This window comes from Bos mutus, chromosome 2 (assembly GCF_027580195.1).
Source record: "Bos mutus isolate GX-2022 chromosome 2, NWIPB_WYAK_1.1, whole genome shotgun sequence".
NCBI classification, from domain to species: domain Eukaryota; kingdom Metazoa; phylum Chordata; class Mammalia; order Artiodactyla; family Bovidae; genus Bos; species Bos mutus.
Genome location: NC_091618.1, coordinates 55,742,964 through 55,761,788, shown reverse-complemented (window position 1 = coordinate 55,761,788; position 18,825 = coordinate 55,742,964). Strand labels below are relative to the sequence as shown.

General features: G+C 38.9%; 1 long non-coding RNA gene across 2 annotated transcripts in view; it reads left to right on the top strand.

Annotated features, from left to right (window-relative positions):
- Nucleotides 1–18,151, top strand: part of LOC138990185 (uncharacterized) — a 76,494-nt gene extending 58,343 nt beyond the window's left edge. For both annotated transcript variants that reach the window (XR_011466292.1, XR_011466291.1), the window contains 3 exons: nt 9,018–9,105; nt 10,017–10,156; nt 17,765–18,151. This is a non-coding gene — a long non-coding RNA (uncharacterized lncRNA). The remainder of the gene's footprint in view (nt 1–9,017; nt 9,106–10,016; nt 10,157–17,764) is intronic.
- Nucleotides 18,152–18,825: the final 674 nt, after the last annotated feature.

Genomic DNA, 18,825 nt, shown 5'->3' with positions numbered 1-18,825 from the left:
TATGATATTATGGTTGTCCTTGTTAACTGTTAAATCTTCTTGGTATGGGTCTCTTCATTCTTTAAGTGATGCCTAACAGTCTAAAATACTTACTTAATGTTCAAACTTCTATTAGCATTAAGAATTAATCCTTTATTTTCTCCACTATCTATGTTTTTTCCTTATCATCAGTGTTTTAGTTCTTTCATGTTGATTATTATTGGAGGAAAGTACATTGAAATTAAGAGAAAAATGCTCAGATCTTTCAAGACATAGCTTATAGGATATTGGTAAAGAAAGAGAGTCTTTAAAAACTCTACATTATTCCTCAGGATCCTTTGGAACAGTGGGGAAAGAAGCCTGATTATGAACTCCAACACTGTTTATTTCATATATGTGATATATGTATATATTTAATGATCAAAGAGGAAAAATATGGTTATTTAGTACATTTCATGATAATAAACCAGAGGTTTTTTAAAAGACCTATTCTTTGAATTTGACATGAGATGAATATTTAAAAGGTCCTTGCTTTAAATCTCTATGAATCAAATCTATACCCAAGAGTGACCTATATGATATTAGGAGAAAAAACAAAGGCCTTTCTGCTGTAAAATATCTCACCCACTCTTGCCTGGAATTCCCACTGGAAAATCTCTCTCTGCTATGCAAATCTGTTGCCAGAAAATAGTGAAATATTGGACTAGAGTAAATGAAGGGAGCTGCCTGGGTCTGAATCAGGGGGTGATTCATAAAGAAAGGTGGATACCTGGGCCACACTCAGTTCTACCTCTTCACAACCTGAGGTTTGCATTTTCAGCAGACTCAGCACTCTATAGAACTACCTCAGACTGTGAAAAATTAGAATGGGATAATAAAGTATTAGTTTCTGTATAGAGCCCCTCCCCCAAGGAGACAAAGGAGCCCTTCCCACAAGGAGACAAAGAAGGGAGCAGTTTTATGATGATGCCCTGGGGGTTTGGTGGGTGGTGGAGAAGGTGAACTCCAGTTAGAGTTCAGAGACAGAAAGAGGATAGAGAATCAAAAAGAGAGAGGTGGCAGCTCTTTGAGAAAACCTCAGACATCACTTCAAGACAGACACAGAAGGCCAGACATCCTCTGAGATTTCTGGGGAAATAGAGCTCTGTGCCCAGTTGCCAAGGCTTTGGATTCCAAGGGATCTGAGGAGGACCCCAGTTACCACCTGCATTAAGTAATATCTCTGGACCTCAAGTGCCTCATCTAATAACTAGGTATAAAAGTGGGCTTCCCTCGTAGCTCAGCTGGTAAAGAATCTGCCTGCAATGCAGGAGACCTGGGTTTGATTTCTGGGTTGGGAAGATCCCCTGGAGAAGGAAATGGCAACCCATTCCAGTACTCTTGCCTGGAGAATCCCATGGACAGCCTGGCAGGCTACTGTCCGTAGGGTCGCAAGAGTCGAACACGACTTAGTGACTAAACCACCACCACCACATGAAAGTGAAATGTTTACCAGGAAGAAAAGTTGCTGAACAAGGAAGATAAAATAACAAGACAGCCAATGGTATGACTGTTGGAGCTTCCAGACATGGTGACCCAGCTCCAGCTTCTACTCTTTGTGTGACCTCAGCAGGTTATTTACTATAATCTATCTGAATCTCAGTTTTCTCAAGCATCCACTGCTGTTAAACATCTATCAGGCTACCCAGTGGGCTCAGTGGTAAAGAACCCACCTGCCAAGGCAGGAGATGCAGGTTCAATTCCTGGGTCAGGAAAATTCCCTGGAGAAAGAAATGGCAACCCAGTCCAGTGTTCTTGCCTGAAAAATTCCATGGACAGAGGAGCCTGGGGGGCTACAGTCCATGGGGTTGCAAAGACAGACACGACTTAGCAACTAAACAACAGCAACAAACTACCACGTGTTGTTTCACCGGCTCTTCCCTGGTGATCCAGTGGTAAAGAATCCATCTGCCATGCAGGAGATATGGGCTTGATTCTGATCTGGGAGGATCTTGAGTGCCCAGAGCAACTGAGCCCGTGTGCCACAACTACTGAAGCCTACATGCTCTAGAAGCTGTCCTCCACAACAAGAGAAGCCGCCGCGATGAGAAACCTGAGCACCACAAACCACAGAAAAGCCCGCACAGCAATGAAGACCCAGCACAGCCAAAAATAAATAAGTCAAATTATATAGTAAAAAGATCTCTCTATTTTATATGTGCATTTTCTTATGTAAATTGCATTATTTACATGTAAAGAATCTCTACATGTAAATACATGTAAAGAATCTCAACAGTACCTGGCACATAATAAGCAGCTTAATAATATTACTTCTCATCAATATTTCAGATATAAAGCAGTTGGCACCTGGTGGGAATTTAATAAATGAAAGTAATTATTAGTAATAATAATCACTTCTGGCTTCAAGGCAGGATCTGTAGCCAAAAGCTTCTTGTGCAATCCTGACTGAACCCCATACCTTATTCCTAGATTTTCATAATAGTTCTATTGAGGTTATTTGAGATAACATCTGGTTAGGAGAGTGATAGTTACACAGTGGTATAAGCACAGTAATCAGGCAGAGAAATACCTGAATGTTTTATGAAGGTGTGTGGGTGGAGAGCCTGGGGTGAGCTTCAAGACTCCCCTCAGTCCTTCTGCAGGGATAGCCTGACAGCTGTGTCAACAGCAAAGCACCAGCTCAGTCAGTAAGAGCTGATCTTTCAGAAGCTAATGGATATGCTTCAAAAAAAAAAAAGATTTGAAAATTTAAAAATTGTACTCACTTGATTAAAAGCCTACCACATTCCTACAGGTCCTGTTTCCTGCTTTGAGTTGAGCTGCCCAACAATCCCCACAGTGATGGCCACTTCTTTTTCAAGGCTGGAAATAGTTGTAATATTTTTCCCCCTCTGGTGACACTGTGTTTTATTCTCTGGTTTTCAAATTTGAAATGGGTGCCCAGTTCAGCATCCTTTGTGGCCACATGCATCCTATAGTCTTTGTAGAAGAATAAATACAGGAAAACTGTTTGAACCTTTCTTCCTGCCAGGCATTGGTGTAATTTATAGTTAAATGGCAGTCAGAGTGGGGGCAGTGTGGTACTCATGGGTGAGAGATACAGAGAGATAGATGAACCCAGATAATTTCAAGAATCTCAAGTTGTGGTTTCACTGTGGCCAAACATGGGGCCATCAGCCCCTCGCGGGGAGCTCTAAAAAGCACTGGTGATGTGTGCTAAGTTGTGTCTGACTTTTTGCGACCCTATGGACCATAGCCCACCAGGCTCCTCTGTCCATGGGATTCTCCAGGCAAGAATACTAAAGTGGGTTGCCATGCCCGCCTCCAAGGGATCTTCCTGACCCAGGGATCAAACCCTGTCTATTCTTTACCACTAGTGCCATCAGCTCAGTGTTTTGGGAAGCCCCAAAAACACTCAGGTGAGAAAAGTCTCTGGTGGAAACATTACAAGCTTGGCTGCCACTCACTTCACTGCAAAACTGAAATTATTGGATGCTAATTTGTGTCTCTTACATTTTAAGGCTTTAAAAAGACATCATAGATAACATTATTAGCTAGAGACTCTTAAGTAAACAGGTAAATTCCTCTTGTGGCTTAGGTGAAGTCCTGGAGTGGGTAGAAATAGAATGCTTATGGCCTGAAAAGCACGTGTCTATGTGCATATCGCCTAACTATTGATTTATCAAGGAGCAGACTAGTGATCTATCTAAAAACCTCCCAAGCATAGTTCTCTTTTTATTAAAACCAATAACCTGCTGGTTCTTGTGGAATGTCAAGAACAGTAAACACATATGAAAATGCACAGTCACAAGAAATCTTTTAGTTAATAAGAGAAATGTAGAGAGGAAGTAGGATCATTCTTTTCATGTAAATGCTCTAAAACAGTTGCTCTTTGAATCAGGATAAAATTAATGTCACTACTAAAGTTTCGGGCAATCTTGATAATTCCAGTTAACAAATATTTATTGTGCACCTGCCGTATATTTGGGTACAGCGTGATGAACAAGAGAAAGAAGGTGCCTTCAAAGACTTTCGTGGGAAAGATGAAAAATACAAAACTTATGTAAACACAGGATCTATAATGCAAGGGCATATGATATGTAACAGCTGTCACTTTGTGGGCTGTTTACTAATAGCTAAAGAGAATAAGATATTTTTCAAGAATCGGTGATTAGGAAGATCATTTGAAGATGCATTTGACTTGGACACAGGAGCTTGGCTTAGCTGAACTTCACAGGGTCTGTGTATAAGAAAAGTGAGGTGTCAGCTGCTGTCATATTTAAGAGTCTGGACTTCATGCAGAAGTGGTGAACCATTGACGTGTTTGAGCAGAGAAGTGACATAAAGTGGTAATTAAGAAACCGTAATCTGATGGAGTTGAGCAGGAAAGATTGTATCAGGAAGGGTCTGGAGGCTACGAGATAAGCAGAAGAATGTAAGAAAGAGGCTAAATGGGAAGGGATCCAGTCCAGCACGAGGGTATAATCCAAAGGCACAGAAAAGAAAAAAAATATATGGAAAGTCAAGTTTTATGGTTTAGAAACTAACAGACTCATGAAAAAATTGTTTGAGTACCATCTAGAAAGCATCTAAATAGCTTTGCTAGAGTCTGAGGCAAAAAACTGATTGCTTCAATCAACTCAGTAAATACAATTATATGCTAAATATTTTTATTGTTCAACTAGGTCTTTTGTAGCAGCTTTGTAACAGAAACAACATAAGCTAAAACTTAAAGATACACACATACTGTTCAGTCTGTTTGTATGTAAGTTTATGCATTTTTGTGTGTGTTCATGCATTAATTTCTGGGTGGGGAGGAGCTGTTTGTAGAGCAAGTTGATTTTGAAAACAACAGTTTGGGCCTCACAAAAGTTATGGTTTTAAGGGAAAATATGAATCACTATTTGGAATATTCTTCTTTTTTTCCCCTGAAGTACAACTTCATATTCCAGAAGCAAAAGATAAAAATTTTGATAATGGATCACGTGGCAGATGAAGCTTAGCTATTTGTTCTTTTGTAATTCCTGCCACATGAGAGCTGTGTTCCCTGGCACCAAGATGACATCCACTAGAGTAAGAGCATTGCTTAAGGCTCCCAAAGAAAGAAAGAGAAATTGGAAAATAAGGTTTGACGTTGGCCTCAATTTATGATAATGGGTACTTAAAATAGGGAAAAAAAGCTTGTAATTTTGAGAGGTGTGGGAGGGAGTGGTTGAGCATGTATATGATACAGCTTTTGTCAATAATTAGTATTCAGTTTTCCTAGAAGTTGTTTTCTCCCCGTCTTTCTCCTATTAAAAAAAAAAAAAAAAGAAACTGTAAGTGAGAAAAAAAGAAAAGAATTGACAGCAAGGGCTTAGTTCTAGCTCAAAATCCATTGTGGAGGCATATGCTCTATGCAATATTTACGAGGGATGATCTTTGATCTTTGTAATTGGTAGGAAAGCAGTCTCTGGTGCTGTTATGAATTGGAAAGTGCATATGACTATGGTTCTATTTCCCTAAGCAATGACCATTTTATAGGTATAGGTCCTGTTTGTAATTGAAGATCTTTAACCCTTTAATATGATACTGTTGAAGAAGTCAGAGCCTTCAACTCTCAAAGAGGCTGTCTTGAATCTTTCTTTTACATATGATTCTCTTCCTGTTCCATTCTTCTTCAGAAGGCCTCTTATTTATACTATTTGCTTAATATTTCTCTCCTCCCATTGGTTGTTAAGTTTCAGGGGTATCTATATCTAGCCATCTAGTCCTGACCACTTCTTTTTTTAAAATTAATTAATTAATTTTAATTGGAGGCTAATTACTTTACAATATTGTAGTGGTTTTTGCCATATATTGACATGAATCAGCCATGAGTGTACATGTGTCCCCCATCCTGAACCCTCCTCCTACCTCCCTCCCCATCCCATCCCTCAGGGTCATCCCAGTGTACCGGCCCTGAGCGTCCTGTCTCATGCGTCAAACCTGTACTGGCAATCTATTTCACATATGGTAATATACATGTTTCAATGCTATTCTCTCAAATCATCCCACCCTCGCCTTCTCCCACAGGGTCCAAAAGTCTGTTCTTTACATCTGTGTCTCTTTTGCTGTCTCACATATAGGGTCACCGTTACCATCTTTCTAAATTCCATATATATGCATTAATATACTGTATTGGTGCTTTTCTTTCTGACTTACTTCATTCTGTTTAATAAGCTCCAGTTTCATCCACCTCATTAGGACTGATTCAAATGCATTCTTTTTAATAGCTGAGTAATATTCCATTGTGTATATGTACTACAGCTTTCTTATCCATTTGTCTGCCGATGGACATCTAGGTTGCTTCCATGTCCTAGCTATGGTAAACAGTGCTGTAATGAACATTGTAGTCCTGGCCACCTCTTTGAGCTTCACTTACCTATATCCAGTTGTCAATTCAATTTTTCTATTTTAATATTTAATAATCACCTCAAATTTATCAAGGCCAAAACAATATCCCTCCCATCCAAGAAAGCCTGCTTCTCACTCAGGCTTCTCCATCACTAGATTTCTCAGCCAAAAACTGAGGAGCCATTCTTGACTTTGTTCCCTCCCTCACATACTGTGGCCAATCTACTGACTCCCTGTCACCTCTAACTCTCAAGTATATTCATAGTCTGTCTGCTTCCCTTCATTCCCACTGCTACAATCCTAGTCCAACCACCATCCTATCTTTGTAATGGCCTCTGAACTTGCCTTCTTGACAACATGATACTTTAAAAGGGTAAATCAGGTTGAATCATTTCCCAGCTTAAAACACTCCAGAGGCTTCTTGTTGCAATTAGAATGAATTCCAAGCCCCTTGTCTGGCCCACCAAGACCCTATGGCACCTGGCAGTATTGATCAATTTCTCCTCTACTCACTATTCAGTGAGTCAGTCATAAAGATCTTCTTTTAGACTCTCAGAAAAACAGACACTTTGCAAGCTTCTGCCTAGAACTCTTTCCCCAGATCTAATCTATCTTATTTGCCTTAATATCTCTGGTACCAGAAAGGGTGACTAGGATGTAGTGGACACTCAATAATTGTTGGCTGAAAGAATGAATACAGTTAGAATTACAGAAGTCAAATATTGTAGTCAAGGAATCATCAAGACAGGGCAAATCCATGTTACCTAGAAAACTTTGAAAATGGAGGAAGCATATGTGGAAAACAAGCTCAGGTCTATTTATCTTTAAGAAAGTTATCATACATAATACATCATCTTAACATATGATAGAAATATATTATACTTCAGATATTACATTATTCCTAAGAAGCTGTGTAAGTTTTCACAGTTCTTTTACAACTCTAAAATACAGTATTCCTAAAGATAAGAGGAGAAAAGGTGCAAAAGTATATTCCAAGTATATTTATACCTTGATTTTTGCATGAATAACTTATATAGCAAGTGTTTTGCATATGAATTTGATTATGGAAAAACTACAGGGCCTTACAAATGAGAGATATAACTGTCTAGCTGATTTTTTTAACATATGCTATGTTAAAAGTGAGTTCATACCAGACCATTTTCCAAATCAAGCCCCAAAGCAAATGCATTTTTAAATGAAATGAAATGTATACAAAATATTAGTTTCAATATCAGACAATAAAATAATACAATTAATCCTTCACCTTAGGCCTTCTTTTTCATCAAGAACACAATTTTCCCCTCTTTCAGAAAGGGCTGACAATTGACTTCTTCCATGGTTGAAGGCAAAGTACCTGTGAACAAACCTGTTTTTCATTTAATATAACTTTCTCTCTTGCCCCTTTAAAGACACATACAGAAAACTTTCCTAAGGAAACCTTTTAGCTTTTCTTCCCTCAGGATTGCTATTAATAAGCACACCAAAAACAAGGGAGGTTTGAACTATTTTAAAATATGCAACCCATAGTAATGAATTAATTACCATATAATACTTAAAGCTTTGATTATTCGTACATGAGAGCTTCCATTATTAATGATTGCTTATGAAATTAATCTTTCTAATTTCCATTATGATTCAAATTAACTTGATTAGTTGGTCTCATGATTCACATTTCTATCAACCTCTACTTTTAATTTCTGAAGCATAAAATGACATAAAATGTCTTTGGGGGAAAATCACTTAAAATTAAGATTTTACTTTGATATACTAAGTAAATGAATTGAGTTAGATGAATAGTAATTGAACTTTGTTTTCATTCACACACTGTCCTCTGGTGTTTAAATGTCCACATTGCATGTTAAAAAGGAAAACCCAACATCAAATGCAAAAGTTAATCGCTTCTTGCACTTGGGAAGGTACGTTTGTCTTTATGTTCGGTCTAATCAACTATCTGCCTTATTTAGATTGTAGGTAAATGGATGAAAAATTCAAATAACATGAAAAAATTAAGTGCTTTCTAAAAACACAAACTAAAGTCTTAGAGAACGCACATTTGTGTCAATAGGATACAGACTGTCTTCTTAAGGGTAGACATGGAGATTTCTTTTAAAGTAAAATCAATCAGTACTAAGCAGTATGCTTCATTTCTTCTCCCTCCCCTGGATTTTTTTTCTTTAAGACACTAGTGTTTTCCCTAGAGATTTTGACAAGGAAGAATTTAGTGATGATCTAGTGCAGGCATGAGGAGCAATTCAGCCCTCAATCAGGGCTTTGTGCTTATTTAGGAATTATGTAATTCTAATAAATATCCCCTAATTGCTTTAATTGAACACTTTCCCCCTCAACATCTTCTGTCCCTTGATTTGAAGTGAAACCAGGGTTAAAACTCTAAAAGCTGTCTCTTTGTTTCAGTTTAAGTATCTTTTTAACTGGCTGGAGGCTGGACTCATGGATTTAATTTTTTTATCGTTGCATTTAATTTTTTGAGCAGTCTTTCTCCCCATTTTCTTGAATGACAACTATCATCATGTTGCTTTTTCAAATGTCTTGAATCTAATTTTATTTGTTTGGTAGAGTTGACTGAGGAAGCTCCATGAGGTCCATGACCAAGATAATGGGAAATGATAAATGTCTGCCTGAGGGAATTTATCTTTTTATTACAGTTATGTTCATGAGAAGCTCGTCATTCCAAGTAATCAGCATGATGCCATGAGGGAGAAGCTACTTGCTGGGAGTGATGCGTTTTTGCAGGTAAATCTATTTCCCTGAAGCTGGAAGAATACTTCTCAGACATATCAATGGGAGCAGTCCCTCCTCAGGAGCAAAGGGGGGCCAGATGACCTCTTAGGTGATTGCTGACATGAAGAACCTGTGACTGAGAATATCTTTTTGTAAATTTCCCACTATAGGGTAGTGATGGATAATACCCAGCAAAACCTGATCCCCAAGAAATGAGACATTTTCTCTTAGAGTGAGTGATTTGTATTCTGGAAAATTAGGATAACAATCATTGGATGCTATTTCTAGTAGTAAAATAAAATTATTTGTACATTTAGAAAGGAATATATCTTATGGATCACCTTAGATGTATCACAGCCCTGCTGAGTATATCTAGGACCCTCCCTTTCTGGAGCTTCATGAGGGTAGGGAGCATGTTTGGCTTCTCTCACTATCAAATCTGCTGTATCTAATAAAATACTTCGCATCTAATAAGCCTTCAATAAATATTTGTTGGAGGCAATGAACAAGTGAAAGTTGGCATGGTAAAATCTAAAGCATCCAAATGGTAATATTTTTAACACTCTACCATTGATAATCTATATCTACCTGTCGGCCTGTCTACCTGCCTATCTATGTATCTAATCTCTCATATATATATCTATATCTTACATCCAGGAAAAAGATTACCTTGAGATCTGTAAGGAACTAATATTAATGGTTTAATTTTTATAAGTAAGGAATTGCTTTAGTGAGAGACACAACATCAAAGAGGTTTAAGAGAGAAGTCTGCTGACTGGCATGGCATGGTGAGGTCACTATGGTTTGAGGTCTGGCCCTAAGCTTGACAGATGCAGAATCTAGATAATGTTGCTCAATCACTGATGTTACTGCTATCTCAAAATTTACCAATACTACTATTGCTACTGCTGCTGCTATTACAGGAGGCCTGGCGTGCTGCGATTCATGGGGTCGCAAAGAGTGGGACACGACTGAATGACTGAACTGAACATTTATTAGAAGTCAATCGTGCCAGGCTCATAGTCTTAAAAGCTTCATTTAATCCTCATAACAACTTCCTGAGGTCAGTACTATCATTGTTTCCATTTTCATAGAAGAAGAAACTGACATTCAGAGTGGTTAAGAAATTTGCTCTAACTCACACAGCCATAGTCTCCTTTGTGAATGGGGAACCCCTGTTCAGCAACTCCCTTACTCCCCATGCCCCTTGGTAGGCCATGGGATATAAATCTCTGTCTGGGAAGGTCAGGCCTGACAAAGCCTAAATCTTCCTTCTCTACTGGACAGTCTCTGGCTTCTTCTCTGCCACTGCTGTAACTTCCCACCCAGTACATCTGGGCAGAGCGGGTGGGGAGCCTGTCCTTTAGCAATGCTGTGGAGAAGAATATGATTTGGATAATTCGGATGATGCAACTTGCTAGATACTGTGTGCAAGCCTGAGCTTAGCATCCCCAGTAGTAATGTGGAATGTCTTAAATCTGGGCCTGCCTCTGTCCTCTCTGTCTCCTACCACTCAGGAATGTCCCAGGCACACTCACCCCAGGCCTACTGCATTAGGATCTCCCCAAGTTTGGGTCCAGAATCGTAAAAAAAAAGAAAAATCCCCAAAGTATTCAGATCAACTCAATTGTGCAAATACCAGTTAAAGTCCTTGATATCCAAACCTGAAAGAATGAGGTCAAAAGAGTGAAGGTTTCCTCTGAAATCTCCACCTGGTTTCCTGAGACATACGAGACCAGACCTCCCAGGCCCATTTGGTACAATACCATCAACACAAACTTTGCTGCAGGAGGCAACAGTGGTTGTTGAGCACGTACTGTGTGTTTGGCACAACTAAGTGCTTATAGGTATTGTCTTAATGGGTCCTACCTAATGTAGTAGGCCTGGGGTGGGTGTGCATGGGGTACTCCTGAGGGGCAGGGTTCAATAAGAGGATAAGGGCTGGTCCAGATTCAACTACATAATAGCGCTTATACTGAGGTATAAAGACTATAGGTAGCTTTGGTTAGGGAGACAACCTGTTTCCAGATAATAAATAATGCAACCCCATGGACTATAGACTCCATGGAATTCTTCAGACCAGAACACTGGAGTGGGTAGCCATTCCCTTCTCCGGGGGATCTTCCCAACCCAGGGATCGAACCCAGGTGTCCCACATTGCAGGCAGATTCTTTACCAGCTGAGCCACCAGGGAAGCCCAACAAATAATGAAACAAAATACTATTGGCTTGTTTTCTTCTTTAATTCATGCCCCTGTCCCTCTGACTTTGAGAACTGTCAGGGCAGGGAGCCTGTCTGTCTTGCTCACTGTTCTGTGCCTTGGGCGTATTTTAGTGCACAGAGCATAGGAGGCTCAAAAATATTTGTCAAATGCATGAAAGAAAGGGCAGTGAAATGCTCACTTCTACTGTTAAAACCTTTATTTTCTGTGAGAAAATGTGAAGCCAAATTACATTCAGATTTCGAGCAAAGAGTTATTTGGAAGGCATTGTTGACTAGTGGTGTCACACTATGATGGTCTCCATTCCCTAGATTATTCTGGCTAAGAGGGATCATGACCCTCCTCCTTAAATAGAAGTGAGTTTTTTAAATAGCAGTTTTATTGAGACATAACTTACATGCTAAAAAATTCACCCCTTCAAAGTGTAGAATTTTAGTATATTCACAAAGTTATGCAGCCACCACCGTTATTTCATTTTAGAATATTTCATCACTCAGAAAAGAAATCCCATACTTATCAGCAGTCACTCTTTAGTCCCCACCCCGAACATCTAGTAATTGCTAATCTTTCTGTTTCTATGGACGTGCCTATTTTAGATATTTCATATAAATGAATTAATACATGTGAACTTTTTGTCTGGCCTGTTTCACTCTGTGTTCAAGGTTCACCCATGTCATAGCATGAATCAGTACTTCATTCATTTTTATTTCCATAAAATATGCCATTGTATGAATATATCACACGAACATATCCACTCTTTGATGGACATTTAAGCTGTTTCCACTTTTCAAATATTATAAACAGCACTGCTATGAACAGTCATGCATGAGTTTTTGTATGAACAGACATTTGCATTTCTCTTGAGTGTATATCTGAAGGAGAATGAATGGATCATAGGGTAACTATGTTTTACTTTTTGAGGAACTACCAGACTATTTTCCAGTTGTGTCTGACTCTTTGCGACCCCAGGGACTGTAGTCTACCAGGCTCCTCTGTCCAAAGGATTCTCCAGGCAAGAATAATGGAGTGGGTTGCCATTTCCTTCTCCAGGGAATTTCCCTGACCCAGGGATTGAACCAGCGTCTCTTTATGTCTCCTGCATTGGCAGGCGGGTTCTTTACCATTAGCGCCAGTTGGGAAGCCCCACATAGATAAAGATGAATATTCATGTATGAGTTTTTCTCTGAACAGATATTTGCATTCCTCTTGACTGTATATCTGAAGGAGAGTGAATGGATCATAGGGTAACTACGTTTTACTTTTTGAGGAACTACCAGACTATTTTCTGGTAGTCTGCAGAATGACTGCAGATTCCTACAATTCAACCAGCAATGTATAAAGCTCCCAATTTCTCAGCATACTAACACTTGTTATTGTCTATCTTTTACATTTTAGCCATCCTAATGGGTGTGAAGTGGTATCCCATTGTGGTTTTAATTTATATTTCCCAAATGACTCTAAAGACTAATGATGTTAATAGCCTCATCTTTTCATATCCTCACTGGAATGTATGTCTTTTTTGGAGGAATATCTATGAAGTCCTTCATCTGTTTGTCTTTATTGTTGAGCTATGTTTTTTATATATTCTGCAAATAAATTCCTTATCAGATATATGATTTGCAAATATTTCCCCCCATTTAGTGCATTATATTTTCACTTTGTGGCATTATCCTTTGAAGCACAGTAATTTTTGGACATAATAATGTCCAATTATTATTATTATGTCCAGTAATAGTTATTATTTAATAATTTTGACAATGTCCAATTTATCAAGTTTTTATTTTGTTGCTTACACTTTTGGTGTTATAGCTAAGAAACAATGGCCTAATCCAAGGCCATGAAAACTTACACCTGTTTTCTACAAAGAGTTTTATAGTTTTATCTCATACTTTTAGGTCTATGATTGATTTTAAAGGAATATTTATATATAATGTGAACAGAAGTGGTTTAACTGATGGAATTCTTTCTTTTGAATCTTCTGGGCTCATAGAAGACCATTCTTTATAGTGTACATGATCTTTCTTCAGATATTGAGAAGGCTGCAAATGTTTTTTAACCAAGCCCAGATTATTTGATTTCTGAGACTTGCTCTCCTGGTCTGTTGACCAGAGAGGCTTCTTTTCTTTTAAAGTGACTTTTGTAGATTTGTAACCATGTTCACCATGTGTTGACTCTGAGAGAAACTTTTGGTCAGGTTCTTTGGGGTGGGCTCATCTAACAGTGGCTTCTTATGTTGACCACACAGAATCAGTTCAGTTCAGTTCAGTTGCTCAGTCATGTCCGACTCTTTGCGACCCCATGAACCACAGCATGCCAGGCCTCCCTGTCCATCACCAACTCCTGGAGTCTACCCAAACTCATGTCCATTGAGTCAGTGATGCCATCCAACCATCTCATTCTCTGTCGTCCCCTTCTCCTGCCCTCAATCTTTCCCAGCATCAGGGTCTTTTCAAATGAGTCAGCTCTTCGCATCAAGTGGCCAAAGTATTGGAGTTTCAGCTTCAACATCAGTCCTTCCAATGGACACCCAGGACTGATTTCCTTTAGGATGGACTGGTTGGATCTCCTTGCAGTCCAAGGGACTCTCAAGGGTCTTCTCCAATACCACAGTTCAAAAGCATCAATTCTTCTGCAGTCAGCTTTCTTTATAGTCCAACTCTCACATCCATACATGACCACACAGAATAGATTGTTCTAAACTTTTGGTCATGGTTGTTGTTGTTCAGTTGCTAAGTCATATTTGACTCTTTGCACCCCATGAACTACAGCATGCCAGGCTTTCCTGTTCTTCACCATCTCCCAGAGTTTGCTCAAAGTTAAGTTCGTTGAGTCAGTGATGCCATCCAACCGTCTCATTCTCTGTCGCCCTCTTCTTCTCTTGCCCTCAGAGTTTTTAATTTAGTGAAATATATAGCTTTGTCTGAATTCAGTTGAAAATCAAAATAAACATTTTGGTAACACTTTATTTTTAGGATCTTAGAAGAAAATTTTTTGTTAATGTCAACTCAAGTTTATGGCTAATAGTTAGGGGCTTAACAGGCCAACATTTACCTTGGCACTTATGGAAATATGTCTGCTTTCTAACTAGGTTACACATTTACTCCTGAGACTAACTCATGGTTTATAATTAGCTGGTGAAGGCTTTCAGGTCTGGGCTTCCCAAGAGTGAAGATGAACCACGTGTTCCTGTTAATTGCTCCCTGGGCTACAAACTAAAGAGCTAGAAGCCAACAGTTCATGGTAGACAATTCTCATTTGGCAGTTGAGTTTTCCCAAGTCAACAAAGCATAAGGTCGTTAATTCTTCAAGGATAGGAAAGGGACTTTTTCAAAATGAAATCTTATTTGTTGGGAGCATGTAGAATACAGGGACCAAGTTAATTTATTTTCTAATTACTGTACTTTACTTGACTGATTTACATATGCAATGGCACTGTGGTTTTGCTGTAGGTATGAGAATCACTGAGAATAACAGTTTTCTTCAACTGGATTAAAGGAAGTTTCCTAAATTTATGAAAAGCCTTCCATCATCATTATTTTATGCTCCAATATCCATACTCATGTTCACATTAAAAAAAATCATGTTGTCTTCTCTTATGTAAGAAGATATAAATAGACATTCAAAACATAAGCAACATGATGTATGGTTGAGAAAATAGGAACTCAAGAAAACAGTTGACGGATTGTCCATCTGGTTATAGACAACCAATTTGTGATTAACTGAGCTACAGATCAACATGGAAATATACCTTAAAAATTCTCAGTCTTTCAATTAGTCATCTGATTTTAAAAATGTACCTTGCATGTGGATTTGCCATAAAACTAATGAACCTTAAGTTTTATAGCCTTTCATTTGCCGATGCCCTATGTAGGCCCTATACCAAATTTGCATGTAGAATTTCATATTCTTTTATTTAAAAGGAGCCTGAAAAATGTTTACTTCAGGTCTTATAAATCTGGATTCACCCTTATCTGACTTAGCTATGGCTCCTATCTTTATAAAGGCTATTTTTTAGATTGCAAAAACAAATGGTTAAATGCAGGTGATTCCTAAAATGAATTGTTTCTTCAAGTTATACCAAGAGATGGCAAAGGGGAAAACCCCAGACTCTTATATCTTAAAAAAGTATCTCTATTTTATCCATTGACTTTTATTCTCTTTTGCTTCATACCACAATGTATCACTGAGTGAACTGCTGAGGTCTAATGTGTTTGGAGAAGACTCTTGAGAGTCCCTTGGATTGCAAGGAGATCCAACCAGTCCATTCTAAAGGAGATCAGCCCTGGGTGTTCTTTGGAAGGAATGATGCTAAAGCTGAAACTCTAGTACTTTGGCCACCTCATGTGAAGAGTTGACTCATTGGAAAAGACTCTGATGCTGGAAGGGATTGGGGGCAGGAGAAGAAGGGGACGACAGAGGTTGAGATGGCTGGATGTCATCACTGACTCGATGGACGTGAGTTTGAGTGAAGTCCAGGAGATGGCAATGGACAGGGAGGCCTGGCATGCTGCGATTCATGGGGTTGCAAAGGGTTGGACACGACTGAGTGACTGAACTGAACTGAACTGAACTGAATGTGTTTGGTGGCTAGGAAGTTTGTTTTTATTCTTGACTTGGTAGTAATTGTGGAAAATCCAGTTCTACTTTTCTTTATGGCTCCACAGACCTGCTATGGGGAGGCTCAGTTAGAGAGATCTAGATTTGTCTTACCCAAATGCCACGTCATGACTGGGTTGTAGTTTTTATGTATATGAAATAGGCATAAATGACTTTCCTACTTCAGAGATTTAAGGTGAAATTCAATAGAACTGATACCATTAAGAAGATAAGAGGACTTCCCTAGTGGTACAACAGATAAGAATCCACTTGCCAATGTAGGGGATATGGGTTTGATCCCTGGCCCAGGAAAATCCCATATGCTGCAGAGCAACTAAGCCCTTGTGCCACAACTACTGAGCCCATGAGCCTAGAGCCTGTGATCAGCAAGAAGAGAAGCCACTGCAATAAGAAGACCATGCACTGCAACTAGAGAGTAGCCCCTGCTCTCCACAACTAGAGAAAGCCCATGAGCAGCAGCAAAGACCCAGCATAACCAAAAAAAAATAAATTTTAAAAAGAAAAACAAGATGATTTGAAAATTAAGAGACTTCTCTGTAAGCCCTGAACAGGATGGACTAAAACTCTTTTCTGTATCTTATAGCCCCCAAAGTTAGTACCAGGTCTGGTATATATAAGTGCTCAATAAATATTTGCAGCATGAAAAATTACATGTAGCAGACTTTATTTATTTTCATTGATCTAATGCTTTAGTTAAAATACCACTAGTTGTTTCAAGATTAATCCCCCAAATCTCAATGGCACAACACAAAAAAGATTATTTTTGCTTATGGAAAAGTCAATGGTGAGAGAACGAAGGATAAGGGCTGGGTGGGGAGCAGGAGGGATGGCAGAGCGAGGGAACCATTGAGAGGCCCAGGGCATCAACATCCAGCCAGGTGAGACAGAAGGTAAGAGCATAGAAGGTGTGTGTAATAAACCAGGTCTGAAAGTAGAATGCATCCTTCCCAGGTTCAAGGCCAGAAGAACTCAGTCACTTGTCTTCAACTTACTCCCAGGGAGGCTGGGAAATGATGTCCCTGGCCAGGTAGCTGCCTCCCAGGAGCATCTGTGCCCCGTGGAAGGGCAGCATGAATGTGGCTGTTGCATGTCACGGAGGCTCTAATGAGAGAGCAAGGGCAGGTGATCCCAGGTAGAAATGATGGGGTATGTGACCAGGAGGGAAGAAGGACAAAAAAATCTCTAGAACATCAGTTAGAGAAGAGGAATGGACGCACAATACGGATGCACAGCAAAAATAGAAGCAATTAATGTGAGAAATGCCCTTTGATCCCTTTGTATAAAAACAGAGCAGCATGCTTTAAAACCTCCCTCCATGCGTCTCTTGCCTACATTTTTCTCCTTGGACTAAATCTTCCATTCATTTTCCATGCTACATTCTGCCAGAAAGACTCTGAAAGCCTTTCAAAAGCAGTTTTCCGTCTTGACTTTGAGTAAGAATGCTACACAATACTAAATCTCTAACATTCAACTCACTCCAGTTTCACCTTCGTGATGTTACTCTGAAAAACTGTATGGCTATGAAAAAAAATGCCAGCACCACTTACTCGTTTTTTTTGTTTTGTTTTGTTTTGTTTTTTAACAGCTTGTCATCCATTAGCAGTAGTTTTTTTTTTTTTTTTTTTTTAAGTGTTATTCTGCCAGTGACCTGGAAGTCTCTGAAATGAAATGAATTTCTAAAGAAGGAGGTCCACACACCAGAGCAAAGGTGGCAATCTACCTCTGGAAATCAAATTGTGCTGAAGTAGTTGCAAGTGAGTCAGCCTCAGCGAGAAACAAATTGTTTGAACAATAGACTTAATTAACTTGTGTTTATGTCTTCCATCACGGCAGGTGTGAAGTCCCAGGGCATCTGCTGATACACCTGAGCTGAAAGCCAGAGCTGCTTCTAGAAGAGTGTGAAAAATGACGCATTAAATAAGGCCGTGATGGTACTGGTAGTTCATTCCTGTTGCCTTCCGAGAGGGCTTTGGAGGGAATGGAGACAGAGGACTGAGTCTCCTGGAGCTTTGTTTACCGCATTTCTTTTCATTTTAAAAAAGCATTTAACATTCACAGAAGTGCAGTTTGGGTTGACTTATCAGGAGGACTCTCAGACACATGCTCCTTCTAGATGAGACAGGGAATGCCAGGAAGGTGAGGGCAAACTGGTATACATGGAGACCCAACTCCAGTTGATCCCTTTCTTACTTCTAATCTGATTGAGTGATTGCTCATACAATAAAACACATTTGGAAAAGTGCTTCAAGAACTTTCTCTGGTAAACAGAATTAAACACTTTTCTCTCTGAAAATTCCGTTGGAAGACGGGCTTACCTTCATTAAACATTCTTTCTCTTAGACTTTTAATGTGCTTATTATTATGTGTAGTAAATATGGCAATAAGATGCCTGGGGACAGATTCTACAGAGCACAGAAATAGCTTCTTGTCTAGTTGTGTTTTCAAGCTTGGTTTCATCCGCTAATGATTGGGTGATGAAATTAACTAGGGTTTCCTACATATTAAAAAAAATCCAATCTACTTATTATCAATTTTACTGATGAGAATAACTGCATTCTAGGTCAATGATGAAATGCTCAACTAACAGAGAATCTATGCTTTTCCTTCAATTTTTATTTTCTGTCAGAAATTTTGCTACTAATTTATGATACAGTTTTGGAGAGAAAAATATAATTGATAGGTAGAACTTTTTGAAAATTCAAGTGAATTCTAAAAGAGAAATATGGAACATATTGTAACTGTCTTACTAAAGACTCTGATTAAAATGCTGATATATAACATGTATTTTTATACATGGTTTATTCATTCACAAATATACATACAGTCAACAATCATTGAGTACTTTCTCTGTGACCAGATGTGCTCTGGATGCTGGCAATACAAAGGTGAGTGAG